At 34.7% G+C, this 5,431-nt stretch overlaps 1 long non-coding RNA gene across 1 annotated transcript; it reads right to left on the reverse strand.

Annotated features, from left to right (window-relative positions):
• Positions 1-478: 478 nt before the first annotated feature.
• Positions 479-4,703, reverse strand: LOC138320319 (uncharacterized). The gene is made up of 3 exons (XR_011208157.1): positions 3,548-4,703; positions 1,679-1,993; positions 479-1,392 (listed from the first exon to the last, which is right to left on the reverse strand). It is a non-coding gene; the product is annotated as an uncharacterized lncRNA (long non-coding RNA).
• Positions 4,704-5,431: the final 728 nt, after the last annotated feature.

The following is a 5,431-nucleotide window of genomic DNA, read 5'->3' on the forward strand; positions in this document are numbered from 1 at the left end:
AGCTGTGTATGTCACCCCTACCCCCTAAATTTTGAAGATGAAAATACCTCGTTTTTGCCAGATTGAACGCTTCCCCAAAAAAGTTCTGATGACTGACTTTTTCTAAGATTTTGCAGCTCAAAGTTGTTTCTAAAACCATCAAAAAACAGGGGGTCAGCGTGTTTGATGTTTTGTCCAATTACAAAATGTGTTATTTTTCAGCTTTTCTTGTAAAAAATTAAAAGAAGTTGATCTTTCACTAAAATGTAAAAAATAAAGACCAATATGTTATAATCTCCCCCTTAAATGCTTATCATTGACATCTCAGTGATCATAACAAAACGATTTACAGCAAAAAATTAACTCAATATATCTAAAACTGTTGTTGCACTGACAAGTTAAGTAAAACTATTGAAGCTAAAAAGGTGAAAACCTCTCTACAAATTTAAATTAAAAAATCACGTTTTCAAAATGGCCGCCAAATCAAAAATTGAAAAATTTAAAAAAAAGAAGTCCACTTCGTAACATATTTTTATATAGCAACTTGCTACAAATTAAATGGTGAAAATTAGTTTTTAAAAATCTTTAATTAAAGATGAATCGAGACTTCAACGAGACGGAAACCTCACCAGAGCAGATCCATTAGTGGTATTCAGTTTGTATTGATAGTGTGTATAACTCAAGTATTGACCTTAAAGTTTAATAATTCATTAACATCTTTATCTCTCTTTAATGAGTGAAAAAAAAGAAACTGACTTTGATTTACAAAATGTAATTTACTAAATTTCATAACAATACCTGAATGGAAAGGTACCGGTATCTGCCAATCACCATTTATCAGGGATCGTCTGCCATCGGGTGTCACTATCCTGATAATTGACACTATCTTGATGGTATCACTATCGAACATTTTGGATTGTCAACAGGAGTCACCAGACTTCCTTCTTTTGAGACGAGATAAGAGCCAGGCACCAAATGAGGTGCAGATACTGGAGTTGCCATTCAGGTTGTCACTATCCTGGTGGTTGTTACGATCCAATGGTGTCACTATCTTCATGGTTGTCGAATTCCTGATGGTTATGGCTATGGGTTCGAATCCCATGTGGGGCAGTTGCCAGGTACTGACCACTGGCCGGTGATTTTTCCCCGGGTACTCCGGCTTTCCTCCACCAACAAACCTGGCACGTCCTTACATGACCCTGGCTGTTACTATTCTGATGGTTAATTGCCACTAACCTCATTGTGGTCACTATCCTGACGGATGTCACTAACTTGATGGTATCACTTTTCTCCGATGCCTACCGTTTTGGGTTTGCCAACAAGAGTCGCCAAACTAAAACTTCCTTATCTTGGATTGAACAGCCAATGAGTCCAGAGCCTTGCAGAACCCCAAAAGTGGTCAAGATACTGCAGCTGTCATCGGAGAGAAATAGTGAAATCATTCAGTAAAGTGGAAATCATGATATGACATGTTTAAAGTTTCTTTTAAAGATTGCGGTTACAAAATTCCACTAATAAAAGATAGCTGCATGTTAGCTACTTGGCAGACATATTTTTCCCAAATTACTACTCAACAAGGGTACTAGGGAAACATATATACAGATTGTATGTTGATTCGAAATAACATGAGCAATAAAACTGCAATTTAACTTTACAATTAGATGTAAGCTTTACACATGAGGTTTTATAGTAAATGTACCTGTTTGGAGCTCTGCTAATCACTAATGGTCACCATCACGGAACGTCTGCCATCGAGCATCACTATCCTGATGGTTGTCATTTTTTTGATGGTGTCGCTATAATCCTGATAGTTGTCACTTTTTTTATGGTGTCACTATAATCCTGATGGTTGTCGATATACTGGTTGTCACTATCATGGTGATCATCACAATCCTAAGATGCCAATTATTTTGAATTGCCAACAACAGTTACAATAATAAAACTTCCTTTTCTTGGGGGTGAACAGCCACTTAGAAGAGTTATGAACCTTGTAGATCACCAAAAGATACTGCAGCTGCCATTTGGGGAGAAAAAGTGAAATCAGTTAGTTTGGTGAAAATTATATGATATGATTGAACCCAGTGGTTACAAACTTAACTATTCAAATTCAAATTAGCTGTCTGTTAGCTATTTTAGACATATGAGCCCCAATATGCAATGTGCTCAACAAGGGTACTAGGGAAACCTTTATTCTTGCATGAAAATTGAGAGAGATCCCTTTGTAGTTTTGATAAATTATCAATGGACACAAGAATTCCACGGAAGTGGATGTGTCGCCTGCACAGCATCACAAAAATAGTTATTTACAGTTGAAAATATTGTTAATTATTAGGTGAAGTTATCAAGTCCCGTAACTCTTGCAAATATGGATGGATTTGGACCAGTATCAAACCACTCCCAGATCTTATTAATCAATATACCAAAGGAGAAGGTACGTTAAGACTCGAATATGGCCTCAAAATTAATTCTCCAGTAAAGAACAACATATTTTGCCATATAACAGCTGAATACATTTGCTAACACATTACATCTCGAAAATATCCCGCATGTGCCAATTATGTTCACTATGACGTCATCAACATGCAGTTTCCCGCCATTTTTCACAAAAATCCTTGAAAAATCATACTTTTTGAGTGGTTTTCTCTAAAAATGAATGTGGCCGCCTTCGTGGAGCAGAAAGAGATTTTCACACGTTGTGTATCGTGTATTTACGCATATCCATGCAAAATGTAAAGTTGCTCCAAGGTGGCGGCCAAATCCATTTCAAGCCTTTTCTAACCTAAAGATGATGAATTTCTAGCAAAATTTGGCGAGAAGAGGAAAATCATCAATTTGATGACGTCATAGGTGGGACACATCGTGTACATGGCTATAAAAAAATATGTTTTAATGAATGGCAAGTATGAGAGTATTTATTGATATGAAATAGATGGGGATCAGAGTTATTTTTTTCGGCCTGAAAAATTAAGGCCAAATACTGGTCCTATCATATCTACTCCTTTGGTTGAAATTGGACAATACCAAAGTTATCAAGTGAAAACCATGGATTTATCTGTTTTGACAATTTTAAAGTCCCATTACTCTTGGAAATATTGATGGATTTTGACAATTATTGAACTCATCCGAGATCACATTGATAAAAAGCAATATACCAAATGGTTGAAATTAGACAATAAATACTAAAGCTATTGAGTGGAAACCATGGATTTATCTATTTTGACAATTTAAGGTCCCGTAACTCTTGTAAATATTGACAGATTTTGACAATTATCGAACTTGTCTGAGATCTTATCGATATAAAGCAATTAATGAACCTTTGATTGAAATCGGACATTAAATATTTAAGTTATCGCACAGAAACCATTTCCCAGACGACGACAGTGCAGACATAGTGATACCTAAGTATTTCCGAACGGACACTGGTCCAAGGATAAAAGATAATTTGAATGACCCACCACTTAATGGTGATGGGCACAAAATACACACATGCAGTTGCAATAACACTGTAGTTTAATTTTACAATTCAATTATAGCTTTTTTTAATATAAGTTTTTAATAGTAAATGTACCTGAATGGAGCTCTGCTAATCACTACTAGTCACCATTACGTCTGCCATCGGGTGTCATTATTCTGATGGTTCTCAATATTGATGGTTGTCACTATCCTGGTGGTTGTCTCTATCCTGATGGTTGTCACTATCCTGATTGAATCACTATCCTGGTCCAGATGCTCTGCTAAGCATTATGGGTCGCTATCAAAGAACGTTTTCTATCTAGTGTCACTGTCCTGATGGTTGTCGCATATCTTCATGGTATCACTATCCTGGTGGTTGTCTCTATCCTGATGGTTGTCACTGTCCTGATTGAATCACTATCCTGGTCCAGATGCTCTGCTAAGCATTATGGGTCGCTATCAAAGAACGTTTGCTATCTGGTGTCACTGTCCTGATGGTTGTCGCATATCTTCATGGTATCACTATCCTGGTGGTTGTCTCTATCCTGATGGTTGTCACTGTCCTGATTGAATCACTATCCTGGTCCAGATGCTCTGCTAAGCATTATGGGTCGCTATCAAAGGAGGTTTGTCCTGATGGTTGTCGCATATCTTCATGGTATCACTATCCTGAAAAATATGAAAATATTTGAAATTATTATGACATCAGGATCATGTCATGTATTGCCATTGTGAATTTTTTTATTTACAATATTTACATTTTTATTTACAATATTAACTTTTTTTTTTTTTTTTTTTTTTTTTTGTTTTTTATTTTTTTTTATTTTTTTTTTTTTTTTTTTTTTTTTTTTTTTTTTTTTTTTTTTTTCATTTTGTTTTTTTTTTTTTTTTTTTTTTTTCCATTTTTCATAAAAACACAATTTTAATACCCCAGAACATTTATACATTTGAAAGCTGCCAAGGTTGGGGCCTTGGGGTCAGCCTTTTAAATATAAACAGATGTCCCCTCACAGGGGGGCTTTCATTCGTCACACGTTAACACTAACGATCTTTCTAACTAACTTTCTTTCTAACTTTCTTACAAACTTTCTTAGAAACATTTTTTCAAACTTTCATAAGCTTTCTTACAAACTTTCATCAACTTTCTTACAAACTTTCTTACAAACTTTCTTTCTAACTTTCTTACAAACTTTCTTACAAACTTTCTTACAAACTTTCTTTCTAACTTTCTTACAAACTTTCTTTCTAACTTTCTTACAAACTTTCTTTCTAACTTTCTTACAAACTTTCTTTCTAACTTTCTTACAAACTTTCTTACAAACTTTCTTTCTAACTTTCTTACAAACTTTCTTACAAACTTTCTTCTAACTTTCTCTACAAACTTACTTTCTAACTTTCTTACAAACTTTCTTCCAAACTATCTTTCTAACTTTCTTACAAACTTTCTTTCTAACTTTCTTCAAACTTTCTTACAAACTTTCTTTCTAAATTTCTTACAAACTTTCTTTCTAACTTTCTTACAAACTTTCTTACAAACTTTCTTTCTAACTTTCTTTCTAACTTTCTTACAAACTTTCTTACAAACTTTCTTACTAACTTTCTTACAAACTTTCTTACAAACTTTCTTTCTAACTTTCTTACAAACTTTCTTTCTAGCTTTCATTCCTTTTATTACATACAATTTAATTCTACAACTTCTCTACCTGTTGTCCTGGATTTAGATGGCATTGTGCAGGAACGGGGAGGGAGGGGGATGCAAGGGCAAATGGTTACTTTAGATACCTTAGATACTTTAACGTGATACTTTATAAGGTCGACCTGAAAGGTCAGGATAACCTAACAATTTCGCAGAAACTTGCCTAAATTTCCAATATGGTCCCAACCAAGTTTTTTTTTCCGGGCCTATGCAAAATCCAAGATGGCCACTACAGTGTCCATTATTTAAAACTACTTCTACTAGTATGATTTAGTAATACTTGTCTGAAATTATCCGGACATG

The sequence above is a fragment of the Argopecten irradians genome, chromosome 4, assembly GCF_041381155.1.
Source record: "Argopecten irradians isolate NY chromosome 4, Ai_NY, whole genome shotgun sequence".
NCBI classification, from domain to species: Eukaryota; Metazoa; Mollusca; class Bivalvia; order Pectinida; family Pectinidae; genus Argopecten; species Argopecten irradians.